Consider the following 19,828-nt stretch of genomic DNA (forward strand, 5'->3'; position numbering starts at 1 on the left):
TTAAACTCATGTGTGTTAAATATAATTTTATTTTTTCCTATAACAAAACTTAGTGTTTTTCCAAATCTCCAGTTTATCTGTTAATAGAAAACATAAATTGACCAATTAAGGATTTTTCAGAATGAATTCAAAATAGTTCAGCCAACTTAAGGTTTTCCCCATCACTTCATCTTGGAGGTAACATCTAACTTCTGGGGCCTACATGAATAAGGATCTGCAAGATTCTGTAAGAATGATAAATTAACCCCAAGATGTCTTTGGCTTGTCACATAAAATCTATTTCTGCTGTGGATCTGACAGTTTTCTTCCAAATGATGCCCTGAAGTGTCAGACTAGCTTCATCTTGTGGCTCATCTCTCTCAACATGTTACTTCCATGATTGCCACAAAAGAGAGAAAATGTTGGGGCCAGGGGTTCAATGGGGATGTTTCACTGCTAAAGCCCAGAAGTGACACAGCATTTCTACTCACAGTCCATTGGTTAAAACTAGTCACCAGGTCTTGCCTAGGTTCAAGAGAGCACATGTAGATATTGAGTAAATGTAAATTTTTCTGACACATGGCTGATGTAGCATTATGACAATGAAGGAAACTGTCTACTAATTGGCCAATATCTGATGGTGGCATGTGCTAGAATATACACTAGAGCTCTGATTATTGGGAATGAGCAGTCTTCTACTCTGTCTTCTTCTGAGATGTCTACATTTCCATCTGGTGTCCAGCCATTTGCTCTAACGCATATTCTACTATCATATGCCCTTCACGTAACTACGGTTCTCAAACTCTCCTGGAAACCCCTGGACCTTCCCAGAGGAAACAGTAAAATTTGCTTGTTCACACTACTCTGAGACCCTGGAAATGTGATCCTGTTACCTGAGGTTCTCCATGCTGACACATCTACCCTATTACCCCTGATCCAAGGACTAGTAAAATCCTGTAAAGCCACTTCCCGAGGTTCTAGCAGAAAATGGTAATCATTTGCATTCCAAATGTGACCTAAGGGAGGGAGCAGGACAAAATCATATTTCTATAAATAGAATCAAATTCTAGTCATGGACACCCACCAGAATCTTTCATTTTTCTCTTCGCTTAGTTCTGCCTCCCAGAGGGTTGTACCTACTGGAAAGTGGGATTGGTTGGGGGGGAGGAAGCCTTGGTTCTAGCTGATCAACAGTTTTCTAACTTATGAATTTCAATGCCAGAATTTTGTTCTTCTGGTTCTGCTCTCCATGGTGCCATGGAGCTCTCTTATCTTGTGGCTTATCTTGGCTTCACTGGGTGGAAGAAATTGTGTCAGGGGGAAAAAATCAACAACTATATACTAAGTAGTGTGCTAAATAGATTACGTGCATTATCTCAATCTTTGTAGATTGCAAGGTAAGGGCTGTATTTTAACATTTGTTAGCTTCTGACAATGGTGGGACATAATAAGTGACCCCCAGATAGATGAAAGGCAGAGTTCTTTATTACTTGCAACTCTGTCAATGAAAAGGCTGCCATTCAGGGCCACACAGAGGGGAATAGGGTAACAGCAAGCTGGAACTGTAGGAGGCAGCTATGTATGGCAAGCCAGGTGGAGTTGGGCTTCTTGTGTATTATTGTGCATAATTCTTCAGACGTAAGGAGGGAGAAGCCATCCTAGGTATCTGGGACCTCTGGCAGTTGGGTGTGTGCTGTAACCCAGTTGTAGATACTGAGAAAGGTTTAATGTGTAGGCTTAGGAAATTCATCACAAGGGACCCTTGAGAGTTTTCACTATGTTCTCAAAACTGTCAAGACAGTACTTGTGAAATATTATATAACAAGCTTCTTCCTTTTCAGTTAAAATAAATGAAATATGGAAGTATTAAGTTTCTTAAAGTCACAAAGCTAGGAGATTATGTGGCTGGGATTCCAACCAAGGTCCGTGTGGACCTTGGCTATAATGCCTCTCTAAATGGACCTGTTCTCTTCAACATTTTCTTTAGTAGGGCTTTACCAGGTTTTCACTCATCAGTGTGAATCCCTTCTCACTCTTCTCCTGCATACCTGTGGGCTGCATGACGACTAGGAGCTATCGTGTGTTGGGTTTCTGTGCATTCACCTCTGCAGACCCTGTTGGCCCAAAGTCACCTTCCCTTGGCTAATTTTGTTTTCCAAGCTCTCTCAGTGGTTGGTGCCCAGTTGCTCCCTATAATTTCAGGGATGAAGAAAGTGTCTAAGGAGAAAGGAGAGAAACAGTACTTCCCCTATTTTTAAAACAAATTTAACACTTTGTTTGAAAAATAAATTCACATTAATAATAAAATTATTGTACTTAGTATTATAATTCTGGTAAAAGAGCATCTTAATATCCAGTGGGTTAGATATAATGTGTTACCTTACAGGGCAATTTCAAAAACATTTACTGTTGGCAACAGAAACATAATTGTTTAACATTCTATAAAAAAATGCTTGGCCTCACACCAGTTATATGTTAGATTCCCTCTAACTCACAGTGAACGACAGATCAAGTAGTGAACATCCTGAAGGCATTTAATACTCCACTAGTCAGACAGGTTAACTTTCCTATTGTGTGATATATACACATTTCTGTTCCAGGGTTATCTAACTGAGCTAATTCAAAGAGTGTATAGGTCAAGGAATTGTATGATAAGAAAAGCACTGATATCTTCCTTTCAGAACTGAAGGGATATTGCAGCAAAGATTTGAACTTTGACTTGATTTGACCTGGAATTCTTGCTAAGCTTAATAGTCCTGCCATTGTTGTCAAAGAAGGGATACTAATCAGTACTGATACAGTACTAATCAGATGTTCTTATTTTTCCTGCCTAGCCAGATGCTCACCATAACTTTTAAGGTGAAGGAAGAAAAGGAAATAGAGGATGACAGCTCTGGTAATATCAACCAGAAAAAAAAAATGTAGAAACAATTTAAAATTTCTTGGAAAAAGTATGATAGGTTGCCTGAAAATATTGAAATCAATTAAAATAAAATGGTTCCACATGAACTCACATACTTGGTGTTATTCTTTTTTTAAGCATGAGTATTTGCCTTTTTTAAAAAATTTTTGTCTCCTGAGAAAGTATATATTTAAGAATAATGATCAAATTCACTATTTTGATAGTAAAAACCCATTATTATAATCTGAATCATAGATTTCAAATTCCAAATGTCCACAAAACAAACTGTATTGTGCAGTCACCCACCCTCATTATCCCATTTCAGGAAAATCTAAATCTAAACACTCAAAAATCTGAATACTTGGGAAAATGTATCTAGTTACTTAACTATAGATGTGGGCCCAGATAGGGGTTTTGAGAATGGCCTGTGTGCAAAGGAGAAACATGCATAAATGAATGGAATCTGTTGATTTTCTAATAGGACAGATCCATAGCAATGGCTGAACTGTTGTGCTACCAATGGAACTTTATACCTGTAGCACAGTATGTGAAATTTCAAAACATCTCAGAAATGTTCAACAAGTGATTAATGATTTAAAATTATTTCTTAGGAGAAAAAGCTGGAAGAACAAATTGTACAGCAAGAAAAAAAAGTTCTGGAGGAAATTAATAACTTCAGTTACAGAAGCCATCAGATGAGGGATAGTGAGTATTAGTGACTATGCTTCTTAAATAATTGTCTGAAATCAACTGGCACCAAAGACCAAAAAGACAAGCAGCTTCTAGGAGCCCAGGCATTTGGGCCTTTTTCTTCTGCTGGTTTCCTCTGCAGCTACCTTGTTCACAGTCTTCTGCCTGGACCTCTCTTCGGCATTCTCTCCTTTTTTTAGGACGGTGGCCTCTCTAGCTCACAGTGTCAGCATTTTGCTTCACAGATGTGTCAATAAGGACCTCAGCTGGGGGGAGAGAAGTGCAAACTCCTCACTTGATCAAAACAGAAGGCCACTGAGGTGAGACTCTTATATTCAGTTGCTCAGCAAGATTGTTATATATATGAGTTCCAGACAAATATCAAATGCCATCTTATTAGGGAACAGAAATGGCAACACGGACTGTGTGGCTGGAGAGTTGTGGGTGGAACGCAGAGGTTAAGTTCTGGGGGTCTGACTACCACCTTGAAGTTTTCAGATTCAGAGGAAGGACCCACATGACTCAAAAGTAGGTTATATTCACAGCTCAGGTTTATTATAGCAGAAGGAGCAAGAGCAACAAGAAAAAGGTATTCACAGGAAGGAGTCCAGTGAAATCAGGCACAGGCTTTGTAGTCCTTCCACTTTTTTGACCATACAAGATACATTTTTTTTTCTCCACTTGGGAATTGTAGAGATGCATGCAAAGTATCTCTACTCAAGGAAGCCTGCTCAGATCTCAGGACCCAAGGAAGACTGATCGGGTGAGCACATCCTACTACACGGCCAGCCATGGTAACTGGAATTCAAAATACCAACAGTAAAACTAGGAACATCACTGATCTTCATGTTTGCATAAATCAACCCCAACAAGTCCTGACAAGCTTGTACAGCACGCCCCATGAACCCAGGCATCCAGAACGTCAGTTAGTAACATAACAAGCATTCCGAGGGCCACATTCCTAGGGGTTAACCAAGGGTCAGTCAGAGTTCCAGGCCCCCTGGAAACATGCAAGATTGAGCAACCAGACCTGAAGTGCTCTCCTCGCATCTGTGTTGACATGTCTGGAAGTAGGATGGGAATGCAAACCAATGGTGCAGGCCCCTGACTGCCCCCACCCCAGCTCTAGGCTCCAGGGAGCAGGTGGTGGGCATTAACCTTTGATATTCTAAAACATGGAAAGTCTGACATCTAGAAAATCTTCCTTCTGGTGGCTGGGGACAGTAAGCCGGAGGAAGATGGTGTAGGAAGCTGCTTTGTCTTTTTCCCAATGAGTGGATGGAACAAGGGGGCCAACTTTGTACTGAAGATATTAAAAAAGGAGGAGCCAGCCAGGTTATTCTTTCCAAGCATGATTATGCCACAGAAAGTCAGCAGGAAGAGCAAGGACTCAAAACTTGAGCTGTCCTGGAAAAATGTTTTTTAAATTGCTTTAGTTTTCCCTTTACAAATAATACATACTTCTTGGAGAAAATGAGAAAAGAAGCAGATAATAACATCTATAACAATAAAAATAATAAAATAAAATAATAAAAATAATATAATAAAATATAATTATACGGTATATTATATACATATCCTTAAATCTATACTTTACAAAGACTTTTTATTAGCTTCTTTTCTCTCCTTAAACGTATCACAATCATTATCCAGGCCCACAAATAGTCTTTTAAAAGTTTGCTTGTAATAGTTGCATATTGTTTTATTGTCTGGAAGTACTATATTTTTAAATTCCCTATTTGACATCCACATTGCTCTGGCCTTTCATGTACATCATACATTATTTTCTCAGGACAAATTCTTAGAAGTAGAACTTTGGAGTCAATCAATGTGTACATTTATTAAAGGACCATGAAAATTAATATGTCTGGCTTTGGGAGATCCTTGTGGACAAACTCAGAGCCATTTAAGAAAAAATAAAAACCCACAGGGGACCAGTTTTGCCAGTTTAGTTCTCAGAACTCGGCACGCAAGTGTTGCTATGGACATTGCCTTTGAGCTCCCTTCTCACAGAGACAGCTTTGACATAACATAGAACCTAGAAGATTTCTCTACTGCAGGGAACTTCCTCATCTTCACTGGCAATATTTTATCCAAGTGACAGTGATTTTGATTTCCAGCACTAGGGAAGGGAGCAAGGGATGGATTAATAGGCAAGTAGAAATTGACCTGAGATCCAAGGCCAAGATTCTGTTCCACATAAAGTCATCTTTAACACCAGAGCCCATTGAGCAGGGACACCGATTATGAAGCCATTGAAGTGTCTTTTCCTCATTTGCATTGCTTTATCCTCCAGCACGCACTGTGGCTCCAGAGTTACACTAGTTTTGAGTGAGTACCTTGTGATTCTCCCCTGGGACATATAAAGCACATTCCTGCAGCATTCTCTTGATATGTCTTAAATGAGCCAACTGGTCTTGGTGCTGACTTGTACTGGGATCCATTCTTTTATTTTTATCTTTTCTCCCCAACCACGGACACCTAGTTACTGCATCAAGTCAGCAAAAATAACAGGCTTAATACTTCTGTTTTAAAAAGCATGGAGATTTAATAGCTGCACTTTGAAGACCAGGTCTTCACATTCACTTAAACATTTTTTAAATGGAACTACACAAATTATGCAAATATCTTCACTTTCCCTCTAATAGTCTTACTTGCTTAGGGCTCTTTGAGAAGTAACGTCATCCATTCCCAACAGAAAATCAAGCCAATAGGGTAAATTATAATTCATATTTGAAATGTGATTGAGACCCTGCTATCCATTTGAAAGAAGCTGGAATTGAACTTGCAGGCCTTGAAAGCTACCACTAAGACTGCTTCCACTTCCTTACGTACCCTTTTCCAATAGTAGCCTCTGCCACTATTTTTATATTGCATTTATTTTTTCACACTGATAACTATGCTTTGAATGCAGTAAAAGAAGCATCAGTTGAAGAATTCAAAATGAGAACTGCCCTAATGATCTAAATAATATGGGCATTTCCAGTCATCTGTACAAAAAGGACTTTGAAATAAAACCCACAGGAAAGTACAATAGGGGTTAATTAGGGGAGCTACTCAAACTGTAACGGAGACCTTTTCCAAGAGAGCAAGAGAGAACTTTGGATTTTAGAATAATTTTTAAAGAAATTTTAAAAATTCTAGTTATTGAGCAGTCACTACTCTTTTATGGCATAGAAATAAGGACTAATAATTTATGACTTTGGAGATGCTTGAAAAACAGTCCATATCCAAGGATAGAAGTACTAGAGAAGCACCTCTTGTTACCTGATTATCAAAATACGATGTTAATGGAAGGAAAACACCATAGTAGCTCCTAAACCTGATATAATCCCCTATTTCCCTGGCCAAATTAGAGAAAAGAAGAAACTACATCCTTCAACTGCAAAACTGTTTGCAAAATGAAGGTGGTACTTACTCTGTGTTTCATCTAAGGCTATTATATCCCAGTGAATTTCCATTTGTTTTCCCCCTGGGATCTTAGATGCACAGATAAAAATCTTCCCAGGCAAACTCCCCTTCATTTTAATGCTATGAGTTTTCGCAACTCAAATGCCCAAAGTCTAAATACTTGAACACCTCAAATCAAATTCTCTCAATAAATGTGTAATCCAGACACAGGTGAGCATTTTATATTTAGTGAGAAAAAGTAAAGGTCATGTAGCTCTTCAAGGCATATTTTTAAATATCCCAATTTCCCTAGGTGCCAACTATTTGTTTCTTGAACGACCACGATATTTTATATTCACTAGCCTGCAAAGGTCATTTCCTAGAAGTTTAATTCTCTTAACTGGAAATGCCCATGTTTCTCATTGTTTATTTCAAATATAAGAATGTTAACTTCATGAAACACGCCAGAAATAGATGCGTGTACTAACACAAAATTCACAGCCCTGAGTTGTGTTAGATAAAGTGTATGCCTGCTTTTTCTTGTCTTCATGGTCCTCTCTTGCTGAATGCTGGTATTCTAACTTTGTTTAGTCATTAAACATTGAAATGTTAAGTTCACACACAAGACAAAACCTTCATTAATTCCATGTCTTTAATTTTTTGGATGCACTTGGACCAAAAAACCCATTGACACAAGATTTCACTTCTTTAAACATCTACGCTGTGTTATTAAAAAATATGTTTTCTTAATAGGATGAGAGGGGATTCACCCTACTTTAAAATGCCTTTATTTATTAAAAAATCTGTTATTTACAAAACAGTTGATAAAAATATCCCTTCCAATTTCACAAGAAGGGGGTAGAGGCAGCGCAGACAACCGTTAAGTGCGGTGTAAATCGGTTGTGGATCCATCAGAGGCTGCTCCATCCTTCTGCTCCATCAGAGGCTGGTTTCTTGCAGACCTGGCTTCCTAAGTTTCTTAGTTAGCCATTGCTGCCTCTTTTCTTTTTTCTCCCTCTTTCCTCTTTACACTATTTTGTCCAAAGATTTATCTTTATCTGCTGCCTTTTCTTGCCCATCTCCCCTTGGGTTCTCCCTCGACTGACTCTTCAGCTGACGTGACCATCCCCTTGGGCCCGTGACCAACCCCCTTGGGGTTGTGAAGGAGGGAGGTGTGGCCAGGCCTTTGGAGAATCTGGGCTGCCTGGGGCATTACCACCCTTGTTTTTTCAGTAATATCACTTCTGCTTCACATATCCTGATAGAATATTTCTTTGTAATTAGGTGGTCATCGATACTGAATCTCATCAGTGTGCAGGAGAAATAAATCCTCAGCAATCCACACTGGGATGTACAACTTCGTGGTATGATTCATCTCAAGATAATTATAATCTATTGAATCATTTTTCTCTTCCAAATAATAATGATATTATTTGGGTGGGGAATCCTACTTCTAAGAAAACTCTTAAATATGACATTTTTTATTCATTTCTGATCTACCTGTCTGCCTGAAGGCCAATAGAGAATTTGTTGTCTAATAAATTTTATAAATCCTAAGTCACTGCCACCCATCTCTCCTTTCCATTCCTCTCTGTCATTCTCAGTGACTCTGTCCCAAAGAGTTTCCTGTATTGTTACATCCTGAAAAGTTCTTTCCCTGACTTTGACATAGAAAGGCAAGCAGTTTTGTTTCTAATTCCTGCTTGGTCTCTGTGTGATATTTAGCAAATCATTGAACCCTGTTGAGTCTCAGTTTCCTTATGAAGGGAAACAGAATATGCCACTGCAAAATATGACTGTAGGAGTTCAGAACATGCTTCCCCAGATTGGTATATGGTTTATTGTTACATTGCTATATTGGTTATTTTGAGGTGTAGGTGCTTGAAAAACAGCAAATGTGGGAGACATATTCTCTGAGCGCCCCATACCGGCCTGAAGACAAATCCTTCTGAGGAACTCAACTGTCATAAATCTCCTCCCCAGACGTTTCATCAGCCAGGGGAGATTGACTCGACACAAGACTGCAAGTCCACACCACACCCAGACAAACTGTCACAAATTGTCCTATCTCCATTTATTCTTCTAAAGGCCAATTCATCTTTCCTAAAAATCAGTTACTCTCCCCTAACAGACCTACCTTTTCCCCATTAAGATGGTATTTAAGCCTGAATTCTAGGCCACCTTGGAGAGCTGCTCATTTTTCCCTGAGGATCTCCCATGTATGCATGAGGTATACATGTTAATAAACTTATTTTTCTATTGTTAATCTGTCTTTTACTACAGAAGTCACAGTTAAGAACTTAGAAAGGTAGAAGGAAAATTATTTTTCTTCCCCTACATTCATTTACAAAAATTTGGAGACTTACTAGACCACTGCCTTTTAGCTTATTTTTCTCCCCAGTCCCAGCTGAGCTGTCAGTCTGGACAAGACCAGTTCTTCACAAGCATTTAATGTGCGTGTGCATTGCCGAGTGATCTGTTGCAATGTGGAATCTTGTTCAGGAGGTCAGTGTGGGAACTGTGATTGTGCATTTCTAACGAGCATCCTGCCATTGCCCTCGTCCACAGACTACACTTAGGCTGTAGACTACCTATTTGCTTATAGCCAAACATGTATGCTCAGGGCCACTCCTTCTTTCTGCAAAGCCTTCTACTATTTATCGGGATCCACTCTCGCCTTCAAGTGCTCGCCTTCAAGTCAAGAAACTCTGATGCTGTTGGTCAGGTGAGGCCAGTGAATTTGCATTTCTGTATCTAACAGTGCTGAGAATGCTGGCGGTAAGAGGATTGCACTTTGTGAAGCACAGCTATGCAGGATGCCTTTTGGCTTCAGAGTCAGAAGAGTCTGGGCTTAAATGCCTGGTTTCTTATATTACACCAAGATATGCTTGAAAAAGTGACTTCTACTTTCCATTCTTATTTCTTCATCAGTAAAAATTTTGGTATCTTTCATATTGGGGACACAAATAAATGAAAATGTACATGAAGATCCTGTTTTACATTAGTTCTTTCCTCTATTCATCATCAGACTTCAATGTCACTTCCACTGGATCACTTTTCTGTTTACCCCTAGATGAGACCAGGTCTCTTGCAATGGCTTCTTGGTTCTCAGGAATTTCCTCATCCAGCATGTTTTACACACTCTATTATAATTGCTTCTTTAATTGTCTGTCTTCTTTGATAAACTGCAAGGTCACTGAGTATCTTATATATGCTAGTACCTTAGAGTATTTTGTCTGCATTATTTATTGAGTGGCCATTATAGAGAAGGAACATAAAATAGTGATTGACTTAAAAGGGAAAGAGAGAATGACACGAGAAAGAGAATACTGCATCCAATGAAACAGGAACAACGGTACCTACCAGACAATGTTATTTCCAAGAAAAAAATCTAGTATAGTTTTAGGTATGTTAAAAGGCATCCAACAGATATTAGTTGTCTATCTATAGTAATAATAATGTGTGAACATGATGATTAGACTTTCCAGATTTTCCAGAAGAGCTTTGTTTAGAGCAGTTTTATCCCTTTAAACAGAATCAATGTATTAATATACATGATTTTTTTTATTATCACTTATTATACTCATTATGTCACAAGTTAATAAATTCTTGCATCATAAAATTTGATTTTGTATATTGGTGACAACAGGACACAACACAGTGAATGGTTAGAACAGAACTCTCCAGGGTGGATAGTAAAAATGGATAGTTTTTCCATCCAGTTTAGAACTCTCACACCTCCCAGTTCAAATCCTGGCCTCCAACTTACATAGGAAGGTTATTTAATTTCTCTAAAGTTCAGTTTGCTGCTCTGTAAGATGCGGTCATTTATAATACCTGGAGCCCTGAGTCACCATGTAGGACGTCTGAGGCCCCTAGGCTGTGAGACAGCCCAGGCCACATGGGGGTGGGTGGAGTCACAAGAGTCTTCTGACTGACAGTCCCAGCTGAGGTCCCTGCCAAGAGATCAACTGTCAGACATGAATCTGACAATTATGTCTCACACGTAGATGCATCCTGAAAGTACCTGCCTCCAGCTGGCAGTGCACCCCCATCTTTGAGTCCTCTCAGCTCTCTCAGCTGAGGCTTTAGACAGTGGGGCAGACAGAAGCTATCCTTGCTGCATGCTTCCAAATCCCTCACCCACAGAGTCCAGCAGCATAACGGGTGTTTTAAACTACTGAACTGGGTTTTATTTATTAGAGAGTTGTAGGTAACTATAACAGTTACTATATAGTTAATTAGCCTATGAAATGTCCACCACAATATTATGAGGTTATTATTACCGTAGTCAATTTGGAGTACAGATACTGTCAGGGTAGTAAAATAAATTTTTACAAGGGCTCTAACAAGTCAATGGTGAAGCTAAGATTTTAACCCAGGTATCTTTTACTTCAAGGTATATGTACTTTTTACTATCCATGGAGAAAACTCCTTATGTACTTAAGAATTCATTTTAAAGAGTAAAAATCTTTTTAAAGCCCCACTCATTATGCTATGCCTGATTTCTCTTTGGTCCTTAGAAGATAGAATTTTCACAATCAACCATAACTATCAATGTTTTTCTAGATTCAAGGGTTAAATGATCAAGTATAAAGCTGTCACATGATTTCCTGGATATGCGCACCAGTGCCTGACTTAGGGAAGGCAGCCCTTAGCATTCACCCAGGGTAGCTGATGTGACCACATTTAAGTCATATGGTTAAAAACCCTGTCCAGCTGATTCTTAGGACTAATGCTGGGGAATACTTGCAGTATGTATAATGAGCATTCATGGTATCCTGTGTGTGTGTGTGTGTGTGTGTGTGTGTGGAGAGGAAGAGAAAGAATGCTCAGTTATGATTAATAATATCATGTAGCCAAATACAGGAATCTGTGTCATTTATGGACTGACAGGTTTCAGAGAAAGGATGACCCCAGACACCACAAGGTATTCAATTTGTTAATTTTTCTTCTCCACGCTTGCCACTGCCTACAGAATAAAGTCTAAACTCAGTATGGCCTAAATTTGCATCGTGCTTAGTTTTAGTTTTAGTTCCCATAACTCCATCTCCTCTTCCACATCAAATTCAACATTCTAAATGAGTGCCCCTTCCTCTGGAATTAATTGTTTATACTGCTATCTCTTTGTTCTATGATATACTTAAAACCAAGGACTATTAATTCATTTTAAAATTCTCAACATCTAACTCAAAGCTTAATAAAGAGGTTACCTTGAAGTGGTTGTTAAATGAACAAGTCAGTTGAGTCAATGGCATTTGAGATGAATGACTAAAGAACTTTCTCCTTGCATCTTGTCTTTCCCCCTTAGAAGAAGAAGGTAAATGAATCTGGTCCAGATAAGTAAAGTTTGAGTGCAAATAATATGGATTTTGTGCAACCCACCAACCTAGGTCTCATCTAATTCTCAACAAACGTTTATGTTTTAAGAATGAACAAATGGCTTTATGTAGCCAAAATCATCACAAATAAGTCTTTGTCATTTATAGAATTAGGATATTGCAATGGGGCTGGATATGGCTTTTTGAGCTCCATCACCCCATGATTCATTTTGTGGTCTATGATGGTCCTGCACCCTAACCACAGTTGGCTCAACAGAAGTTGGCACCTAACTAGAATACAGCCACCCCGAAGTTAGCCATGAGCCATCATGTGCCTAGCACAGCAGCTGTGCCTACCAGGCATGCTCTGTGTCACACAGTGAGAGATGAGCTGGTCAGATTCTTCTGGAGATTTTGAGAACCATCCAGGGACTGAGTCAGAGAAGAGAAGTAACTACAAACATTTGAAATTGCAGACCTCTGTTTAGCAGCACCCCTGTCAGATTACTGGAGTACTGCAGGGTTCCAGAGCTGTTGCTGCGGCCTACGTGCTCAGGAAGTCTGGCTGTACAGCTGTGCAGCTTGCTTCCTGGAATTTCTTACCTTCCCAGTTTACTTTAAATAAACCTCCTATCAGCTGAGGTGTTGAGATAACCAGACATAGCTTTGTGCCTTGTACTCTAAAAACACCTAACAAATATTTGAATACAAAATTCACAAGGTCAGAGACTTTATTCCTCTCATTTGCAGTCTACCTCCAGTGCCTGGATCATTGCCTAGTACAAAGACGTCTTAACTATTTGACTTAAATATTTGCCAATCAAATCATTCAATCCTAGTTGTTCTTCAGGCACATTACCCTGGGTAAGATAATCTTTACAGAGATAGGGAACCTAAATTCAGAGTGTAAAAGGAAGAATAAAGGCCAGAAGGCAGAACTCCCAGGTTCTTATCTTTCTTTCACTATCCAGATTTGTGACATTGTTAGCTAAATTTTTGGTCCAGTGTTCATATTTCTCACATAGGAGAGTTGGAGTTAGGTACTCTCAAAGGTCACTTTCAGCTCTAAAACTCCACGATTTTACCCAAAAAGAGCAGATTACATTTAATTCATATTGTTACTTTTTAACAACTGTAATTAAAATGTTTGGAAGTGATGATTGATTCTGTTGTGGTTTTGAGATTTGCCTTACTTGGGCACATAATTGCCAGGAAGGGATTGAGGCACACAGACTAAGAGCAATTTATATTATAAAATTAATTCAATTACCATGTAATAACTAAATTATTCCCATGTTCCATGCTATGTTCATGGAGGGTGTTCAATAAATATTAATTGAATGATTGGTGTGATGTCTGAAATAGATTTGATTGACCAATTAATAACAATTAAATCTGCTACAGCAATCAGATTGAGTGTAGTTTACTTTGGGCAAGAACAGATGTATTTGACAATGCAATTGAATTTTTTTTTTAGTATTCCACTTGGCTTTTAAGATATCATATAATTCAAGTGGCAAGAATGAGCACTTTTTGTAAAGCCAGTCTAATTTTGACAAGTGCTGATTATGCTGGTCAAGAAGATAAACAAGACGATTGGGGCTGCCCCTTCTTGGAGGAATGCACAGTTCTCAGGAGTTTAGGCCCCGGGGAGACTCCTTTGGCTGTTAATTAACAGCCCACACCTCATGGACAAGGCGTTTATTGGTCCAGTTCACATGATGTCCGCAGGTCCCCGGCTCTGCATCTCTAGCTTATACTTGAGGAAAAGGACTGAAAAGCTGGAAAACACGGCAGCCTTTCCGCCCTGAGCTGTTGCCACATTGCCATGTGAGGCCGGAGTCAGGTGTCAGCTTTCTGCTTCCCCAGCCCAGAGATCTTTGGTCCCTTCCTGACCTCGCAGACTCCTTTAGAATTATGATTCCCTCAGAGTCACTAATTCTTCAGATAATTCTGAAGATGATAATTTCACATAATCCTTTCAGAGAGTTTAGGTTTTGAAAAACAAAAAACCAGGAAGTAAAATTGATAGCTCCTTCTACTTGCTACCCCAACAACCTTCCCCTGAGGCAGGGGAGCACCTAGCATCCTATTTGCCTAAAGGAGAGGAAGAAAATACTGGGAGGCAAACAAAATTAAATATCACAGAAAATGATTCCACCATAGAAAGTGCATATGCATTATGTCACTTCCTCTGAAGCTTGTTCTCAAAGTTCTTTCCTGATCTTATCTTTTCCAGATGATTTTGGCTTTGAAAAATGCCTGGGACTATTAACCAAAGGTTATTCAGCCAGATATATTTTAATACTACTGTTGGTTATTTTATTTATCCATTACTTTACCAAGCACTTTCTATGCCATATGTCAATTGGTCACTATGGCCACCCAGTAATATATGGACTGAAAACATTATTAATAATATTATTAATACTATTTGTAATAAGGCAGACATATAATCAAGAGATGTTAAACGGTGGCACAATTTCAAAGTTATTAAGGTACAGCAATGGGATTGTGGGTGTCGGATTCTGAGTTCAAGCCCCTCTACCTCTGTGACTCTTTTTCCTGCAAAAGGCATTGGCTAACTTCAGGAGAAACTGAATGAGCTGAACTGTCAGGACAGGAGCAGTTAAATTATACTTGACTAGAGACACGGAGGAGACACCATTTCTTAGATGCAGAAACACACAAAGGATACAGGAACCAAACAATGGTGATCAGTTGATACATTGTGAAGTTCCTCTCCCAAATATCCATCATCTTCGCACTTTCCCCAGGAATTAGCTTCGTATATTCCTTATTTTGAACACCTCAAGGCCCAGCCTGTGAAAGAAAGGCATGAGGAAAGCTTCATGAACAAGTAAGCTGGACTTTAATACAAAGCTTAAAGCTTAAGTCCCAACATCTTAAGCCTGAATGGTTGTGTCACCAGGTTACAGTACTTTGCACACATTTGTGCAGTCTTGATTCATACCTGAGGCCTCCTGTAGGAAGTATATCATGTTTGCCTTATTTCTGTCAGAAAATTCTCATTGGGTTTCTGAAAAGAACTCAAAGTTTCATGATTCTAAGTATTAAATATATTACCCAGCTGTTGGAAAATATGCAATTACACCATGATTTGCACAATGCTTTCATTCCTTAAAACAGGATATTTAACGTTTTATTTCAATTATGTTCTGACGCCAGGCCAGGCACTTGTTTAGGCCTATGGCCTGAGTGTAGTCTTTGGTTCCTCTCCCACAGCTTCCACACCTGCTGCTGTATTCCACCCAGCCAACCTTGGAATTGCTATTATTTGGAGGTGGCATATCCTACTTTTTCCAGGATTTTGTGGAGATTAATCAAGTTTAAAAATGTATATACACCCACACATATATGAATATATTTAAAAAACATTAAGCCAATGGCCCAACCGTGATTCCACTTGCATGATTTTCCCCTCAACCATCTGCTAGGCCCTCACAGTGGATGAAGGAAGAGGATGATAATTCAAGTGAGTCCCTGTAACACGTGAGTATACAAGGTGGCAGAAAAACATATTCAGATGGTCACATATTTTTCTTGCTCTTCTATGAAGGACTAGAGAGAATAAGAGCTATTTGAATTTTGCTCTCTGCATTTTCTCCTTTGCCATTCCAGAAATTAGTGCCTTGTTTTCTTGCCTAAAGGACTTTTGTACACAACCTCTAGCATTTGTTAAAGTCTAAATAAATTGAAGTGTTTCTGCTAAGAAAACAGAAGAACATCTTTGCTGAAGCTGTCAGAGTAAGTAAATGGGGATCATGTTAGAGGAGAGTGTTTGGAGACCACAAGCATCCTCACAGGGATTTGGGACAATGGCAAAATTTCTAAGGAGAATGGATGCACAGAACACTTAGGGTGGCTGCACTGTGGCTCTTGGCCTTGGCAAAGTTCTCCTTGTCCGTTTACAGCAGAGAAGTGGAAGAGCCACTATCACAGAACTATGTAGGCGTCAGCAATGAACTTAGGAGGGCCACCTGAGTAGACTGAAAGGTGTGGCCATCCATGAATGTTCTTGCTCTGCATTACCCACCTAGGTCATTTGGAATCATCCAGAGAGACAGGTAAAATTTACCTTCAGGGCAGAGTGAAGTAAATATGGACTCAAGTACTGTTTGATTAAAAATAAAATAAAATACCATAGACTTTCTCACATGCTTCTACCTGTAGCTGCAAGTTCATATTCACTTGACTATGCTACCACCCCCAAGATTGGCAAGGAAGTCACCTTTTTCTTACCTCCAAAGTATGTAAGCCTGGCACCCTATCATTTGAATGCTTTGTTCATTGTTCATAAAGTCCCTAAAGCTGGTACTGACATATTCTTATTACTTCTAGAAAAGAAAAAAAAATTTGTGGTACTTGCATAAAAAAAAAATTCTCTATACCAAACATTTCCTCTTTGTTTTCCATCTCTTTATAGAACAGAGATGAAGACTGGGAGGGGACAGAACAGAACAAGCCAAAACTTTCACTGTGGCTAGCAAATTAAATTACCATTCATTAACCCTCACACTGGGTTTCTTTAATCCAAAAGGCAGTGTGGGTAAAACTGCAGCATTTCCAGAATCTCTTACCTGACTTTAGTGCATCTCCACACAATAGGTGTTTCCAAGGGGTGGAGAGAAGTAGTTCATCTCCATATCAATACGTAATTACAATGGCAAGTGAGGGCTTATCTGGACCAAAGAGGTTGGGTGGGGGCCTCTTCTTCTGCAGCCAGGTAGTGAGTGACACAAGAAAGCAGTGGTGGACTGCTTGTAAGAAATAAATGGGTTTCTCCCACTTTTTTGTCCCTTTGACTGATTTTGGTTTCTAAGGTATTTTTCCCTGGGACTTCCCTCCCCTGGAGTTACAGGCAGCTAACACTATGGCAATTTATTCTAAATTATAACTGCACATGGTAGAGTTAGTTTTGAATGAATACTGTGGTAAATGCTTTCATAAAGCAAATATCCTTTTAACACTGGGGGATGGGGGTCAAATCACTGTATTCATATAGCAATTTCTAAAGAAGATATCATACTACTAAAAGAAAAAAAAGCCATGCTGATGATGTCTTTGTTTAATGATAAAATCCAGGGTGAACCTGAGCCCATCAGCTTCTCAATATTACTGTGCATGAGAAGTAGCTGTAACCTAGGACAGAGCAGCAGGTGTTGTCCCAGAATGTTGAGAAAGGCGAATAGTGTTTGGCAGGCTCTTCTTTGATCTTCTTTTTACTCAGACCAAAGCTCACATCAGTGGGGGGTGGAAGGCACTAAGCAGGGTCCTTTAACAACTGGGCTTAAGAAGTGATTGCAAGGACAGTGGGGAAGCCAAAACCTGTTCATTAATAAAACCTCGAGTCTCCTTTGAAAAGCTTCCATCTCCTGTTTACAGTCCAATGTACTGGACATGATCCATATCCAGCCCTTTGCCTACACTGCTATCCTAGATTCATCTGTTGAACAAATAAATGAGTGAACAAAGGCTTTCTCAAATTATCTAATGTTTTCTCACTGATAGTTGAGGCTATAAAAGAAAGAAGAGAAAATTGTGTTTCTAACATAAACAGATTGACCACTTACAGGGATTCATTTTTTTGCATTTATGAACAATGCTTCTAATAAAAATCTTGGACAAAGAAAACAGCATTTTCATTTTTGCTTACTTAAGTGAAACCTGACAATATCGAACTTTACCTGTGCCCTGTGCTCCTGGAAGACAGTGAGAATTCAGAAATCTTCATCTTTTTGTGTTCTAGGAAATGGCTTACTCCAAGAACCAACCTTTCTGTATGATTTAGGTAAGACTTGGCTGAGACTCTGCCTACAACAAGGCCAAACAGAGACCCTGCGAATTACCCTTCTTTGCCTCATAAATGATTAGCTTCATTATTTGCCCCTATTATTCAGTCTTGACAAAATGCCCTCTAACTTAACCAAACTTTAGTCCAACTTCTCTCCTTTCCTGAGGTCCTGAAATTTGGTCCAGTCTTAACCTCAAGTAATCAAGCATTCTTTAATGAGAATCAGCTGACAGAAAAGAAGAAACATTGTTTTCTTTACACTGTCTGATGATGCCACCTGATAATCCTACTCCCAGATACCTGGTTCTTTCTAGCCTTGATTACTGCCTGTAAAAGAAAAAGCCTTTCTACCTGAATTTTGAGACTATTCTAGATCTTGTGATTGGAGTGTTCTCCCTGTTGTAATAGTCTCTCTCCCACTATTGAAACAGTTTCCCTCCCATATCTAAAATCCCCCTTCCCCCCCTCCACCCTTCCTTTATTACAATAATTCACTTCCCCTGTGGCAATAGCCTCTTTTTTTGAATTAATCTCTCCTTGCCTAAATTCAGATTAGTTTATCTGATGACTCACGGGTCAGCTAAAACTCAAGCTTAAGTCATTTGAAGAAAATTTTCAGTGAATTGAATTTAAAACATGTTTAGAAATTCTGTGAACTTTAGCAAACATTTGGGAATATTGAATTTATATTGATTGTTATTTTCCCTCAAGCATTCAAAGGGAAAAAGAAAAAGATATCTGCATAATTTAAGGATGCCATAGAAATCTAATCAAACCATCTGCCTTTTACCTGTATGTTGAAATGCTACAGGGATAAAGAACAAGTCATGTATTTTAAAACCTGATTTAATTGTAATTTCCTCTCCCACCTTGTTCTTGGACTCTCACTAATTAGTTTTATCTTCTATTTGTGACCCCCATTCCCCCACACCAAATGCCTTAAGGATCTCAGTAGTTCCCAAGAACATGTAATGACTGTTATTATTAAAAAATATTTGCACACACACAATTATTGACAATCTTTGCCTCAGTGATTTGAATTTAGTGACCCTGACAAAGGAGAGTAAATGATGTATTTGAAGAAGTTTTGTTTGATTTTGGTAGCCATCATTATTATTACATTAACTGATGAAAAGAAAATCCAAAGTAAAATGGTTCTGGTAAAATGACTGGTCTGTAAATTCACTGAAAAAGTTTCCAGTGGTAGCAAAAGCATTTTGTGTTGGAAAGTTCTCAACAGTTATGAGGAAGAGAAGGAGGAAGGAAAATAATATGAGTACAGGCATAGGACCAGAGGATTAAAGGATCTGAAAGCCTAAAATTGGAGAAAGTCTGTAACTATGTTTAATATATATATATACACATTAATTTTTTTACAGTATCTTCTTTTTCAGCTTAAAAATGTAATCTTTCATTATTTCTAGATAATTCTTTCATTTTATACTTAAATATATTTTTTAATTAAGCAAAACAACCACATTCTCTATTGCTTAGTAAAACAGAAAAGTGTGAGATAGAGATAGGTTTAAAGATAGCAGTGTGAGAGGTGAGACAGTGACCTCCTCCTAAAACAAAATGTAATATGAAAATATAATTAATATAACTAATCCTGAAAAAGCAACAGGAAAGAAGGCTGCACCAGATTGCATACACCTGGAGGAAAGAACAGACCTCACAGAACAGGGTTGGGAACTTTCATGGTCTTCAGGTGCTCCATTCCCCTAGCTGGCT

The sequence above is a fragment of the Manis javanica genome, chromosome 12, assembly GCF_040802235.1.
Source record: "Manis javanica isolate MJ-LG chromosome 12, MJ_LKY, whole genome shotgun sequence".
NCBI classification, from domain to species: Eukaryota; Metazoa; Chordata; class Mammalia; order Pholidota; family Manidae; genus Manis; species Manis javanica.